At 37.8% G+C, this 17,238-nt stretch overlaps 1 protein-coding gene across 1 annotated transcript in view; it reads right to left on the reverse strand.

The window, feature by feature from the left end:
• Nucleotides 1–17,238, reverse strand: part of tfpia (tissue factor pathway inhibitor a) — a 1,059,262-nt gene that overhangs the window by 253,745 nt on the left and 788,279 nt on the right. The gene's annotated exons all lie outside the window — the stretch shown is intronic.

Genomic DNA, 17,238 nt, shown 5'->3' on the forward strand with positions numbered 1-17,238 from the left:
CTCAATACTGGGTCTCCAGATTGTACTTTAAAACACACACACACACACACACACACACACACACACACACACACACACACACACACACACACACACACACACACACACACACACACACACACACACACACACACACACACACACACACACACACACACACACACACACACAAGTTTAGGTTTGAAGTTTTTTTTTGTCTCAGAAAAATTTGCTAAACGTTAGCTAAAGAAAAATGGGTAACACTTTACAATAAGGTTCATTAGTTAACATGAATCTAACTTGAACTGCTCTAAACCATTCATTTATCTTTGTTAATGTTAATTTCAACATTTACCAATGCATTATTAAAATCTTGCTAACATTAGTTAATGCACTGTGAACTAACATGAACAAACCATGAACAGCTGGATTTTTATGAACTAAAGTTAACAAAGATTAACTAATGCTGAATAGAGGTGTTGTTCATGGTTAGTTCATGTTAACTAATGCATTAACTAATGTTAACTAATACAACCTTATTGTAAAGTGCTACCGAAAATTTTTATATTTTTTATAAAAAGATATATTTATATATAATATAAATTATAGTATATACATGCAAATATATACATACAGTATATACATGCAAATATTTCTTAAATATACATGCATGTGTGTGTATTTTTATATTACATAGTTATACACAGTACACACACATATATTTTGCAAACACAAACTTTTATTTTGAATGCGATTAATCACGATACATTTTCCCCCGATTAATACAACTATTAAAAAAACGTATCATTCTACTAAAAAAATGCACACACTGAATAATAATACATAATATGTAGTAATATAATGTGTTCACATTCTGATTCACTTATACTAATTGGATTTTGATTATATGACCTTTAACCGAACGAAAACCTCAAGGCATTTATATGACACATTGGGGGTATTTATCATAATCATAGTAAATGTAAACACTCCGTGAGGTTAAATCAAGGCGGTCTAATGTCTGATTCATGAACGACTCATTCGGTTACACTTTATTTTAAAGTCTGTGTTACAGTACAATTATATATTAAAGTACTAATAATTAACTACATGTACTTACTATAGAGTTACAGTTAGGGTTTGGTTTAGGTTAGTTGCATGTAATTAAGAGCAATATATAGGAATTATATAGTAACTACATGTAATGTGTGTAACAAAGATACAGTAAAATAAAGTGTTACCAATAATTCTTTTGAGTTTGATTGTATGATTTTTACACAATTTCTAATGAATTGGACTGAATCAATAAAAGCGGTTCTGATTTGTTAGGAGAATATTGCCAAAATAGAGCACTTATTACCTATTACCCGGAAATCATCCAGTTATTTTATGGACATTTCCGTTAACCCTAACATGAACGCAATGAAGTGCAAAATTCAAAATACAGGTAAAACACCTGAAAAAATTAATATGGAAAATTCCATTAAATTATGACGTATTTTTTTGGAATGAGGGTTTATTTAAACAGATGCAGGAAAGGAAGATGAATTACAATTTAGTATGCAAAGAGAGAAGAACACCAGTCGCAGTTCAGTATGCAAATACGATGGCGTTGCTGAGTGTCAAATTTTGAACTTAACATTTTATTAGTGAAAAGGAGATTTTAAAATCATTTCTTTAAAAAGTTTTCAAAACCCCCCCAAAAATATAAAACACCTAAGGCTGGAACTACATGAAGCAGTTTGTGCTAAATTGCTTGCTTTTTCAATACTTAAGGTGGAGGTTAGAAAACAAACCCTAAGCAAAATGTTTAATCAATATCAATACAGTCTTTCTTGCTTTTGAACATGCACAGATGTGCGTGCTTTCTTTGAGTGTGGTCCTTGTGTAGTGAATACCCACTGGGAACTATACCCTTCTAAGGGGTTTGTGACTGAGAGGCTTTCATTGTTACAGTGACTCAACCAAAACAAACCTCTCCCCTCAGCTCATCTCTCTTATTGCTCCTAAGCGTCAGAAGCGGAGATTCATTGAGAGATGTGCTCACAGACATGTTTTGGGGGTCTGCAGCAGGAAGAGGAGTGAAAAGGGAGATGATGGGAGGGGCTGTGGTCCTGTATGCAGCCACTACTCGCTCCTCTTTCAGGATATTTACACTCCCACACACAGTGATTCAGCTGGCTCTAATCCTTTCCTCGCTCTCTCTCTCTCTCTCTCTCTCTCTCTCTCTCTCTCTCTCTCTCTCTCTCTCTCTCTCTCTCTCTCTCTCTCTCTCTCTCTCACACACGCACGCACGCACGCACACACACACACACTGGATTAGGCTGCATCAGACACCCATGGCCAAAAGACTACGGCTGAGATTCTCCTTCTGCATGTAAAAAAGCATGTGCTTTAGATAAACCGAGGAAGCAAGCTGGCTGACAAAACAATTTGTGAATTCGGAGTATTTTGTATTTGGTTGTATGTGGGCAGCTAACATGACATGTCATTCTTCTGTTCTCAAAGCACAAGGTTGCTCATTTGTTCTTTTATATGTTTGTCATTTGACTGGACAGCAAAGGACACTGATTTGAACCATTAACATAAAAATATCAATTCAAACGTCTTCATGAACTGTGAAATATCGAAATTATATCTAAAGTTATTTTTGTCAGCACAGAGTCCTTTGGAATGACTCACATTTCTTGAAAATGCTGCTAATCAGTACCCAACAGGAAGTGAATATGACTCAAAATAGCATGCTTCTCTTATTTCTGGCATATACTAAAATAGTTAGATTATGCTATTCCAAATTCAGCCATTTTAAAGATTTAGGTTAGGAAGAGGGTAGTCTCACGTGGTCAAACCTTTGCTAGTTTACTTCAACCAATAAGTTTGATTATTGGTATTATTAGTTACGGCTATTGATTATTGGAATAAGAAAATCAAAGCCAGTTTGATTAGTTCTTCTTCACAAGTGCTTGTTGCAACTGCCCTTATAAACGTGACATTGTTTCCAGGCAGACTGATAAATAGTTCCTTTGCTGCAATTTGCTCGCCACAATTCTCAGATTTTTTTCAGAATCATAGGTAACATAGGCTTTTTACAAAGTCTTGATTTTGTTTTTAGGGACAACTAGAATAGGTTTTTATGCTTGAATGTTCAAAAGACATTATCTTTCACATATTTCACATTGTTGCAGCACCTCTCTTCCCAGTCTGTCAGTAACGCACCGTTTAGTTCTTTGGCTGGTGTCATAAACTGCTTCTAGTCTTACAATAGCCATCTCATCAGTTTTTCTTCAATACTGGGGCCAGTTGCATAAACTGCTTAGACTAGTCTTAAAAGTTAGTCGTCTATTTTTTTCTTCAAGACTGTTCTTAACTTTTTAAAATCAGTTACATAAAAAGTTAGATTGGCCTAATTTGAATCAGAAAAGTAAGACTGATTACCTCTTGACCAATTGCTAGTGTGTCAAATTAGTTCTTAAGACACAGTCTAAACATAATGGCTAAGTTTATGCAACTGGCCCCTGGGGCCAGTTGCATAAACTAAGCCATTATGTTAAGACAGTGTCTTAAGATCTAGCATGAGCAAACTAGCAGTTAGGCAAGTGGCATTTAGTCTTACTTTTCGTATCAAATTAGGCCAGTCTATGTTTTTATGCTGATTTGAAAAAGTTATGAACAGTCTTAAAGAAAAAAATGTATGTCTAACTTGTAAGACTAGTCTTAAAGGTTTATGCAACCGGCCCCAGGTCCTAACTAAATTCAATTACATAAAAAGGTAGCTTGGTCTAATTTGAATAGGAAAAGTTACCTCTGATTACCTCTTGTCTAACTACTAGTTGGTCAAACTAATTCTGAAGACACCGCGAGTTTATGCAACTGGCGACTGGTCTCTATTCCTTATGAAAACTGTGCTCTGATTGGTCGGCTGGACCAGTGTATTGTGATTGGTCAACCGCTTCGAGCGCGTTTCGTAAATGTTGTGCACCTTACTATAACCGTGGTGGAAACCTCTTAAGACATGGCGACTCAACCAGGACTCACCCTCTTTATTTTGTGTATGCCTTGGGTGGGAATTATTTAAATGAGAGATTTAAGAAAACTTAAGACTCCAATTGAGGCATGCCAGTGAGTTCAGAAACAGTGCTTAGTGATATAGAAAATAACTCCATTTGGAGTGGACTTTGTGCGTTGTAATTTTGCAGATCTTTTTCACGCACAAGCAGCAACATTAGGGCTGTAACGTTTTGACCAAAAATAAAAATCTCGATTAATTTGACATTTTACCTCGATTACGATTAATGAACGATTAATCGATTTTGCGTTCCTTTTTTTGGCCTCATAGTTCACTGATAAGGTTTGTGTACTGTAAATATTTTCTACAGTTAAATGTGGGATATTTTTTTCTAATGAAAAAGTGCATTTATTTGTGATTTTAAAATACTTGAAGGAAACTTTCACTTTCAGCAGTTATTGTCTATTAGGCAGATTTCTGATTGTTGTACATCAGATAGCCTACAGATAAATTAGCACAGTAGGATTACATTACATTTATTTGAATGCATTAATGAGAGAGTGATTGTGTGTGTGTGAATTAGTCATACCATCTCTATTAATTAAGCTGTGGTTTGTAGTCTATGCTATAACTGTTGAGTTTTCTAAGCTACTTTAGTGATAAATCACAGGACAGCGTTGACAATGAGCGGAGCGCGATCTTCACGTGATGTGCGAGCTACTGTCACAATATATCAGGCATTAGTTCAACATAATACACATCTGATGGTCTAAAATTGCTTCAATGTTCAAACAGGGCAGGCACATACAATGTGTATACAAACAAATACAATTGACAAAGCTTTGTGAGGACGCAAGTGAAAGTGATCTGGCTTCAGGGTGCGGGCGTTGTCAGAGACACGGCTCTCTGTGTCAGCAAAAAAAGCTCATTAGAACTGAACGGAGAAGTTTTCCATATTGTTGTTCTTGAATAGTTCACAATCACTTTAATGTTCAAACTGGCAAGCCTTTAAACGCATTTAATTGACAAACTTCATGAGAACGCAAGTGAAAGTGATCTGGCTTCGGGGCTTGCGCTCCGTCTCTGTGTGTGTATCAGCGAATATAAGAACGACGATTAACTTACCTGTGTAAACTGTGTAAAACATGCAATTACCATAGTGATTTTGAGCATCTATACACAAAGATAACCGTTCCTGAATCTTTCCGTGTGCCAGCAAACTGCACTTGATGTGACTGACGGGGCGGAGTCACGTGACTAAAACCGAAATAACCGACATGGGAAAATTACGTTGGTTAGAGGTTCTGAATGTCTGTTTCGATGACTTTTCGATTAATTGTCCAGCCCAAAGCAACATTATACACTAAAGATGTAAAAAAAAAAAAGAAGCATAACATGTTGAAATAATGCACGCTTCAACAAAAGCAAATAAAGCCAGATAAAGCCTGGTATACCACGGATGCATCCTGCATCCTGTTCTGCTTCACAGAGATTAAAAACTGGATGTCGAAAAATATTCTGTAATTGAATGACTCCAAATCAGAGGTACTTATAATTACCCCAAGTAGCCCCGGTATTAGCATTAATAATCTAATGTTCGAAAAGAGGCCCGCAACCTAGGTGTCATTTTTTTTTTATTCAGAATTGTCCTTCGATGCTCAGGTGACTAAAGTGGTGCAGTCTTGCTTTGTACAACTGAGACAGCTAACGAAGATCAAATCGTTCCTTTCTTTTGCAGATTTAGAAATGGTCATTCATGCTTTTATCTCCTCCAGACTTGACTGATGCATTTTATTCTGGTATCAGCAGGTGAAACATCCAAAGCATAGGCGTAATTTACGGGTGGGACAGGTGGGACATGTCCCCACCACTTTTTGCCAGGCTCGATATTGTCCCCACCACTTTTTAAAAGTAATTGAAAAATAGATTGCGGAAGGTGTGTATTAAAGCAAAAGCACGATCTACAAATCGTCATTCTTCATAATCTAATTCATTCATTTAACAAATTTTTCCGCCAGTCAGAAGCTTTTCATCGTCCTCAACGATGAATATTAAATCTCATTGTTGCTGGTATTAAGAGAAAATATGCAAGTATTTCGACGTAGATTGAATCTTAATACACTCACACACAATAATTGTGCAATTAATGAATACACTGCAGCTGAGCTGACTATGAAATGGTAAGTTCGCCATATTTATCTTGCGTATTTTGATTGATATTAGGCTAACATTACCCTAGATGTGTTGTGAATGTTACGTTTTATTTATTGGATGTTTATAGAACAATTTGTGAATGTGATGCATGTGTACATCAAAGGGAAAATTAAGTGCATTTCCAACTCTGAACTCAGTCCCCAAGTAAATTCGGTTATTAAATAAACACATAGCAAAACGAGTTGTGCGGTGTCCCCACCACTTTTTAAAGCAAAGTTACGCCACTGATCCAAAGACTGCAGCTGATTCAATAAGCTGCTGCCGGGCTTTTAACACGCACTAAGAGAAGTGACCACATTACACTGATCCTTGCTGCCCTTCACTGGTTACCTGTGAGTTTTAGAACTGATTTTAAGACTTTACTGCTTGTTTTTAAAGCCTTGAATGGTCAGGCTCCTGCCTAGAACTGTGATCTGCTTTTGCTGTCTGTGACCCTCCGCTGTGGAACTCCCTACCTGGGGATCTCAGGCAAGTAAGCACGGTCTCCTCTTTTAAATCTCTTCTTAAGACTCACTTTTATCGTATGACTTTTTCTTAAATCTGATGGCATTTGTATTATTATATGTTCTTATTGTAAAGCACTTTGTAACTATGTTTTGAAAGGTGCTATACACTCTCAAAAAAAAAAGGAGCACAGAATTATACCTTTTAAGGTACAAGTGGCCGTCACTGGGGTGGTACCCTAAGGCAGGGGCTTGCAAACTTTATGATGCCAAGGACCCCCAAATAGGATGAACCTTTTATGAGGGACCCCCTTCTTAAAATCCATATTTTCATGACTGAAAAAACATTTAAACTGTTAAATAGTAAGCGTGACATTATAAATACAACATTTTGTTTCCAAACTTAAATTGGCTATCCTTAATGTTGGATGTATAAACCTGAAGAAGAACATTTTTTAAATTAAACATTTTTTGAAAAAAGCAACTTTCACAATAAAAGTATGTAAGCAGCTTACGTATAGCGTTAAGAACCCCAGTGAGCAAGATAACGCGACTATAGTGAGAAAAACACACTAGAAAGATACAATGCAAACATATACAATTCTGAAAAGTGCACAGCAAGAAAGGAGAGCAACATTTAGAAAGGAAACAGTTAGAATGTTTGGTAGACTTAAATCATTTTTGCTTTGTCTTTTTATTCTCTGAAATTTTCTGGGGACCCCTTACAACCTTGTGGAGGACCCCCGTTTGAAAACCCCTGCCCTAAGGGGTACATTTCTGTACCTCTAAGTAAAGGAAAACAATGGTATAATTGTACCCTAAGGACCAATTGTGTAAAGGTACAGTTATACGTTTTGCTCCCCAAGGAACAAAATTGAACCTCCACTGTACCTTTTTTTCTGAGAGTGTATAAATAAATAAATAAATAATAAAAATGAATGGGATGTTTTACTTACGGAATGAGACTGTTGCACTCAAGACTGTTGCAATCAGATAAGAACTTACTAGACCAACAAAGTGCATTCCAGTTAAATGTGCAATATGCATCAGACGGTCAGTGAACGGGCAGTGGGTGCTCCGTGAATGTGCTGTCTGACCCTGAGACTATAGGGAGAGTTTTACCTGCTGCTACTTCCATGTTCATTTATTAGTCCTATGACGTCTCCACATAAGAAATAAGACATTTTAATAAGCATTAATGAGCATGAAATACTGTAAGTGAAAGCCTTACTTATTTGTGTGAAAGCAGCATATGCAAGTCAAACTGTAAACAATGTGTTAAAATAGCGTAATACCCTGAGATGGGCTTTAAACAGCATTTTGCACATTTTATTGTTTAATGATTATACGCATTTTTATGTGTCACCTGACCTGAATGCACAGAGAAAAACCTAATTTCAATTCACACTTAAATAAATATGTGAATACTCTACAGAATGTGTTTAATAAACCTACATGTCACAGTTAATGATATAAATAGCTAAACAACACTTTCAGTGTGGCCGCTAATAAAGGAGGGTGTGAGGAGAGAGAGAGATGGGGAGACAGAGAGAAAGTGGAGGTTGGGTTGGGTGGAGGGTGCCAGAAAGGGTGAGAGAGAGAAAGAAAGAGAGGGAGAGCAGTACAGTAAAAGTCTTCGAATCTGCCTTGGTATTAGATGCTATTTTTAGGAAGTAGGCCAGCAACAGCTAGCAGCCCGGCGAAGGTGCCATGCGTGCTTGATTATTTTTTTCCTTCTTATTTTCTCTGACAGATAGAGACGAACTGAGGTGATTTCGGGAAAGGATAAATGTAACAATGGTGTGCCAAAATTCGAAAGAAAGATGCCAGGAAAAATATTAGACATTTCTGTTTTGACAGCTGATTGACAGATGGCTACCACATTGATCCTAAAAATGACAACTGTGCAGTTGACAATGAGTTTAGAAAAGCTTGAAATCGCACCAAAAGGCCAAATAAAATGGCCAAATTGCCCCCCCTCCCCAATTCTCGCTATTAACTAGTTGCTTATTAGCATGCATATTACTGATATTGGCTGTTTATTAGTAGCCGACTTATAAAGCATATATTCATGCCTTATTCTGCATGACCATATTCTACATCCATTAATCTAATGCCTAAAAGTTACAAAAACTACCTTACTAACTATTAATAAGCAGTAAATTAGGAGTTTATTGGGGCAAAAGTCGTAGTTAATAGTGAATATGTGTTCCCATACTAAAGCTTTACCAATATTTCTTAATGCTGCTCTCCATTACGCACTGCTCTATTTGTTGTTACGATAACAGACAGTTAAAAAGTAAACATTTTTGTTTACCTGGTCTGCCTGAGCGGTCTAACAGCGCTTATCAATGTTAAAACGATGACCAATCAGATCAAAGAAGACAGGGCTTAATGTTTACTGAAGAGGAGTGTGAATTCCAATGAAACACTTAGTTTTACAGTGAAAGGGTGTGTGTGTTATAATATATAAGTTGCTAAGCATTTAATATTTGATGGAAATGTTTAACGACCCACAACATACAGTGATGCAACTCTTTTTTAAATGTAATTTCGCCATTTTGAATTGAAAATATGCTATCATTTAAATGATGATGTCATTCATATTTTTTTAACTTTTGACACATTAGACATACAAACAAGAGTGAATGTGTTTTTTAATAAAATATTATTTGCAAAGATTTTAAATGGAATACGTCACAATTAGTCTATAATTTGACCTGGAACTTCTTTTACCATTCTTATATCTTCTTTATTCCCTTAAATCCCTTTTAATCCTTTAATTTATTTAAATAAAACGACCCCCCCCCCCCCCCCCCCCAAAAAAAAAAAACAAAACAAAAAAACAATTCGGAATATTGTGAAATGTTATTTCAACTGTTTAGTATTTTATTTTAATATGTAATTTATTCCTGTGAATAAGCTGAATTTTCAGCAGACATTACTTCAGTCTTCAGTCACATGATCCTTTAGAAATAATTTTAATATGCTGATTTGGTCCTCAAAATTTCTTTTTATTTATTATAATCATTGTTGAATCATTGCTTAATATTTTTGTAAAAAATGTGATATATTTTTCAGGATTCTTTGATAAATAGAAAGATCATTATTTGAAATATATGATTTTTTTTGTAACAATATAAATGTCTTTACTGTCACTTAAGAAGTATTAAAATCTCACTAACCCTAAACTTTAGAACAGTAGTGCACAAATATGTAAATTCTGTTGTAACAAAAGTCCCATCCTCTCTCATTATAGATGGATGACCTGATCATGATCAACGTGATTTCTCTGCTTTTGTGTGATTTCATTTCGACTAGTGAAAATAAATTGTGTGCACATGCACAGCTTAAATTGTGGTTCTGGGTGTCAGCATTACATTGAAATTAAAGTGAATGACACTTGTCAAAACAGGGTATGTCAGAAAGGGCTCCAACATGGTAAATTACATTCAGAAGCAGGTGAGTGGGAACACCGTCAAGTGTTTCCCCTCAGCTGCAGTCACAATTAATATAATTTACTCTCTGCACAAAGGGTCTTATAATTGCTTCACCTCATATATAGAAGCAATAGAAACATTTGATTTGATCCGATTACACTTGTTTAGTTTCCAAGGAGCAGCTGTATAATCTATCAAAAACAGCAATGAGCACATAGGGATCCCATCGTCTGATTTGTGCATCATACCTCCTAGATTGTTTTTTACTGTGTAGCAACTGATTCACAAATCTCAATAAAACAACGAAAAATATAATATACACAACAATAAAACAATTCCATTTACGTTTTGTATGAGTTAACAGGTTGATACATAAACAGAGGTTTAACATTACCACTGAAAACCGATGATATTTATGCATTTGTCAGATGCTACAAAGTGACTTTGGGTGCTTTCAAGCTAAAAATATTATCAGTATGTGCAATCTGTGTGATTCACACCCATGACCTTGGCGTTTCTAGCATCATGCTCTATATGGAGAAACGGGAAACCTAACTAAAAGCTGTTTATGGCTATCATGTACTTTAACTTAGAAAATCAGCTTTTTGCAATGCTCATTCCAATGCCCAAGAAATTAAGAGTGGAAATTAGGCGTGTAACAATATATCGTGTCACAATATATCGCAACACAAAAATGCAGCAAAATGTATCGTGGACAGTGACAATATGTATCGTGGATAGTGACAATCTGTATTGTGTACAGTTTACCCAAAATAAAAATTATAGTGTGAGAAAAAAATTAAAGTTCATGCGCCAAGCGGATGATCCAAAATGGTTGTACCTAGTCTCTTAATAAGTCATGGGTCCGTTTTCAGTCCGTTGGGGTCCGTTTTTCGCTTTCAGTTGCCTCAAAAAAGCAACGCACCAACAATGCGCCTCAACATACATCATTTTCAGACCAGCACGCCCATGGGCGAACAGATGGGTGCGAGTGCATCTGCTATTTAAACAACGTGGTGCTGGACGTGAAAATACTGCGTCATGCTGAAACTAGCAAAAAACACTTGCATCACGCTGGGTGTCACATTGCGCCGGTTGAATGATAGGGCCCAATGTGTCAGTACTACATTAAACTACTATATAAAATGTTGAATATAATGTATAAGGGAGAATTTGTGGGTCCTGATAATGCCATATGTCTTGTTACCAGTAAAAAGTGGCCTGCATTATTTTAAATACATCTAGTCAGTGACAGAGTGCAAGCATATTCGTATAATAATTCTGTATTTTCAGCTTCAGAATTATTAATATTTTTATTTTGGTGTCACCATTGTCTTGTGCTTTAGGCTACCAACACCAGGTCCAAGGCTATTCATTTACACCCCCAATGTAATAACAAATGTAGCATTTTAATCGGCAGTAAAACTTTTTTTTTAACCTTTTACTATATGTCTTGTAATTATTGTATAGTGAGGTCAGTATCGTGATATGTATCGAATCGTGACATGAGGGTTTCATTACACCCTAGTGGAAATTAATTGTTTTAGAAAAGCAAAACAATTCAGACAGGAAGATAAACCGATTTGTTGTCCTCTAATGAGAGAGCGAGCATAAGGAGAGATGTGCCCAACATACCCTGTTAAGTTCAGAAAAGGAGAGAGAGAGAGGGAACACAGGGAAATAAAGAGAGAGGTCAGATTGAGGGCAGTTCAAAGCCCAGGGGAAATGAGCCACAGGCCGTGGGCGTTGAGAGCGAGTGGGCTACCTGTTCTGTTCTGGAGAAGCCGATGTCATTACGGTCTGGGCACACAGATCTGACAGCTGCTCCATTAGTTCTCCAGTCGGTGATCAGATAAAAGATCCTTTTGTCATGTGAAGGCCAATATACACAAGAGCAAAGGGTCTGGAGGAGATTCAGCCAATTAAACCACACAGACTTTATCCTTAAAAAGAATGAGTGGTATATTTTCATACACAGAAACACTTCTTTTCTTTTACCTGTATGCATTGACATTCCAATTTATAAATACACTAAACTGCATGTATTAGTTTATATTCTTTTATTGATTATGACAACAGGGATGCCCAATAATCATGATGCATTGTTCATTTTAAACTCATTTAGCAGGCAAGCAGCGAGCATAATCGACTATTTGAGGAATTAAATACATGTTCAGAGACAGCGACTCCCTCTTGTGGTTCGATTAACGTGATGGGATGTACATGCTAAATGGAATTTGCAATAAATAAATAAATAAACGAGCTGGAGCAGGATTTCAGTCTAAAGATGTTAGAAATCGAACTTGCTGAGCGCATGTTAAACACACTTGCTAATGAATGTTTGAGCTATAGCTAGTGGGTAGGTAACGTTAGGCTATGTGAAATAAATATGAAATTGGCGCAAAAAATTAAATAAATCATAATTTACTCACCCTTGTGTTGTTCCAAACAAAGAAAGCCTACATGTTGACGACTGTTGGCCGCTGATTGAGGACTGAAGCTTTCATGCACTATAAGTAGCTAACATAAAAATAAAAAAAGAACGAAAATATCAGAATTGTTGTCCATGACTTGGGCGCTATATTTCATGTCTTCTTAAGTCATAATATTGTTTTGTGAGAGGAACATACCGAAATTGAATTCGATATGTAGGCCTACTAATCTTTCAGTGACGAATCATTCGTCTTTGCTTGTGGACGAATCATTCAGACGGTTTTTGTGAACGGAATCAACCGAACCGATTCATTGAGAAGAATCGATTTGTTCCCGAATCCTGAGCATGGCAGAAGGGCAGACGAATTTTTGCGTAAATAATGGTTTTTCCCCCCTGTTTGTTCCTCACACAAAGCCATACCGTATCATAAGAATTGGAATATACACAGATCAGGCATAACATTATGACAGGTGAAGTAAATAACTCTGATTAGGCTACCCCTTCATCACGGCACCCAGCTGTTAGTGGATATTTCAAAAATGGGCAAGCGTAAGGATTTGAGCGAGTTTGACAAAGGCCAAATTGTGATGGTTGACAGGTCAGAGCATCTCCAAAACTGCAGCTCTTGTGGGGTGTTCTCGGTCTGCAGTGGTCAGTATCTATCAAAAGAGGTCCAAGGAAGGAAAAGTGGTGAACCGACGACAGGGTCATGGGAGGCCAAGGCTCATTGATGCATGTGGGGAGCGAAGGCTGGCCTGTGTGGTCCGATCAAACAGATGAGCTACTTTAGCTCAAATTGCTCAATAAGTTAATTTTGCTGGTGTCAGAATACACAGTGCATCGCAGTTTGTTGTGTATGGGGCTGCATAGACCAGTCAGGGTGCCCATGCTGACCCCTGTCCACCGCCGAAAGCGCCAACAGTGGGCACGTGAGCATCAGAATTGGACCACGGAGCAATGGAAGAAGGTGGCCTGGTCTGATGAATCACGTTTTCTTTTACATCACGTGGATGGCCGGATGCATGTGCGTCGCTTGGGGAACACATGGCATCAAGATGCACTATGGGAATTAAGGCAAGCCGGCGGAGGCAGTGTGATGCTTTGGGCAATGTTCTGCTGGGAAACCTTGGGTCCTGCCACAAAGCAAAAATGGTTCAGGAATGGTTTGAGAAGCACAACGATTTTGGGTTGTTTACTTGACCTCCAAATTCCCCAGATCTCAATCCAATCGGTCATCTGTGGGATGTGCTAAATAAACAAACAAGTCCGACCCAGAAGGATAGGACTTAGAGGATCTGCTGCTAACATATTGGTGCCAGATACCACAGCACACCTTCAGGGTTCAAGTAGAGTCCATGTCTCGACGGGTTAGGGCTGTTTTGGCAGCAAAAGGGGGACCAACACAATATTAGGAAGGTGGTCATAATGTTATACCTGATCGGTGTGTAGCACACCTGTCATATGGACAACTTTAGCGATACTTTTATTCTTGTTGAAGCTTGACAGCCTCAGTAGACTTCCCCTTTTACACAGATTTGAATGGAAGGCATTGGCTTTTGTTCTGATTCATCCACATATCTAACAACATTCTTGCAATTCAGGCAAAACATCTTAAGTGGTTTCTTTTATTAAGCTTTGATAGGGGAACAGTCACAGGGCCCTGGATCTCAACCCTCACCACCAAAAAACTGTCTAAATTCCAAGTTGGTCTACAAAAATGCTTAATCGTTGCAGCATTCATCCAAAATGAAACTTTGATTAAAGGTGCTGTAGCAAAACCAGCCAACAGACAGCAAACCAACTTAGGCTGGCTTAAGCTCTTGTTTTTCCATCAAGGAAAACTACTTTGGCTTGTTTTAGAATTATTTATTCAAATGACGATCATCAATAAATGTACATATATTGAACATTGGTGTATTTTTTCATATTTCTGTTTGATTTGCTTCACACTGCTCTGCTTCACGTCACATCCCTCGCGGCCTCTCGTTGCTTATTGTTTCATTCTCATTCAAATCTTTTTTTATCTATTTATGACTGCGACAGAGCTATGTTCTGATTCAATCATAGGAGAAATCTTTCTGTGAGACTGAAATATGCATCAAATCATTCCACTGAGGAGTTTGAATTGTTGAAATCAAATTTCTTTGTACCTGTAAGGCCAAATTCACATCAAAATGCATTCTATAAAACTTTGAATCCCCTGTAACACGAGACTCTGTGTGAAACGAGCATTGTGGGTACTTCAGACTTTTACTGCCGGGGTATTTCAGGCTGTGGAGAGCATGTACTTCAACTCTACCCAATTAGAGTGGTGGCTACAAGCCACAAGGCCCGGCCTGAGCCCGACAGTCTCTGCATGGCCGCCGCGCTGAGGACGCCCACACAGCTCTGCACTCGGTCGCTCTCACACACAGCTGCCAGAGACACACTACTGTTATTCAGCATCTAAGACCTCCCTCTCCACACCATGACGCCCACACTCACACACACGTATAAACACTGAATTCTGCACTCGTTAGGGTGCATACGAGAAGAAGAGGAAGACAGAGAGAGAATGTCCACACAGGGGAACATGAACAAAGACAACCAGAATTTCACAATTTTTTTTGGAAGTATGTGTGTGAGGAAGGCAGAGAGTGTGTGAATTTGTGCATGTGTGAGAGGGCGAAGCGAGGATTATAGATGCATACAGGCAGGGAAGTAGCTGAACGTGGAAATTCATTCGAACGAACTTTGTGTCTTTGCGTATCTTCGTACACGCGAACAAGTGTGGGCAGGTATTTATGTTTAGTGCGTTCGAGTGTTTGGGAGTGTGTGTGGGTGGGTGAGCTGCGCACATCTGTGTTTTTGTGTGTGAATATATCTGTGAGAGAGCATGTGTGTGTGCGAGCGTGGGCTGATTTCTAGCGCTTGGGTGTGTTTTGGTGTGGGTGGGGGGTATCTGGCATCCAAAGATAGGGACTGGGACTTGGAACCGTCTGGCTGTGTCTGTCTAAGCTTTCCCAGCAAACTTTCCCATGGCTCCAGCGTGGAGTCAGAGGTCATTGCTCACTTTGGTGAAAATAATTTTCTGTGATAGACTTCTGATGCTTGACTGAGCCCTCTGCTGCCATGTACTAATATGATTACAAATCAAAGATTCAAATTCGGTCATATCATTTAGTTTAGCCAGACTTTTGACTGTCAGCAGTCTGATCCACTGATGCTATAACTAAAAACCACTTAGACAAGAAAGGCCTGTTTGACTGAGAAGAAAAGTGGTCAATTAAAGTTTGTTTTGTTTTTACACTGTTTATGGGTCGTTTTATCTGTTTTACAATAGTTAATATGTGTGGTGACAAGCTGTAGCCTATAAAACACCCAAGACATTAGCAGAAAAATAAGGATTTCTGAAGGATCGTGTGACCCTGAAGACTGGAGTTATGATGCCAACGTTGCCATCACAGGAATAAATCACAATTTAAAATATATTAAAATACAAAAATACAGTTGTTTTAAATTGAAATCCTACTTCACAATATTACTGTTTTGCTTTATTTTTGATCAAATAAATGCAGCCTTGATGAGCATCAGAGACTTCTTTCAAACCCATACACAAACATTTGAAAGGCAATGTAATTCATCCAAAAATGTAAAGACACTTACAATGATCATGTGCTAATTGAAAGGCAAATTAGAAAACGAAACTATACAGAGGATTTGAGATTTGTGTTAAAGTTCCCTCAAATATACTGGAACATTTTGTCGATTTTTTTTAAGCATGTCCCCTCATGACCAATGACAGTGTAAATAGAGCACAAACTTCCTGTGTAAGAGAGTAAATGTTTATTGTGTGTGTTTGTTCATGAATGGGCGTATCTTTATGTGAGAAGGGAACTGAAAGGAGAATTCTAAAAAAACAAGCTTGGCGTGGGACGTGGAGTGAAGTTCTGTGACCCCAGAGTGCCACACATTCATATACACAGTTGTATACACTGGAGAATCATTGACCTGTATGAAGAGCAAAGAGGAAGAGGGACTGTGAACGGATGTCTGATATCAACCCTTGAAGTGCCTCAACATGTAGAGTATTAATCATTTTAAGAGTTGAGTCAGTTTTTCGCAGTATTACAATATCACTGGGGCCTGTCAATTAAATTATCAATGTGTGATAATGGGTGTTTTTTGAGCATTTATATTTTAATATACTTTAATTTTATATTTACATTTTTGAGCATATTACATTTTAAACATTTATGGAATAAAATGGGTTTTGTTTACCATTAATTACATTTCAGTCAGGTCCACTTAAGTCAAAAACACCATAGACAAACTTTTAGTCAACTTTTTATTGGCATATTTAGCAAAAATGTACATTTGGCGATATGGCCCTGTTCTAAATTCCCCATCCTTTTCATGAGCCCCCACTTTTAAACTGGGAGGGCAGAGTAAATCCCCCATTTAGAACAGAGTATGCATCAATGACAACAGAATGACATTGATTAAGTTAAACACAGTTTAAGGAGGAGCTGGGGAGGAGGTAGGTTGCAAAGCAGCGTGCAGCAGAAGCGGCCAAGCAGGCAGATTGAAGTGAAGCTACGCTTAAGTAAGGTGCCCTGTTTGAGAGTTGCCAATTGAGTGCATAGGAATCGGATCAGCTGATAGGGGCGGAGTTGGAATTTTCCCAATCAGCTGATAGCGGAGCTTGACTACGTGGCCTGCCTGAACTAACGCAGTATGCTT

The sequence above is a fragment of the Gobio gobio genome (assembly GCF_949357685.1).
Source record: "Gobio gobio genome assembly, chromosome: 7".
Classification (NCBI taxonomy): Eukaryota; Metazoa; Chordata; class Actinopteri; order Cypriniformes; family Gobionidae; genus Gobio; species Gobio gobio.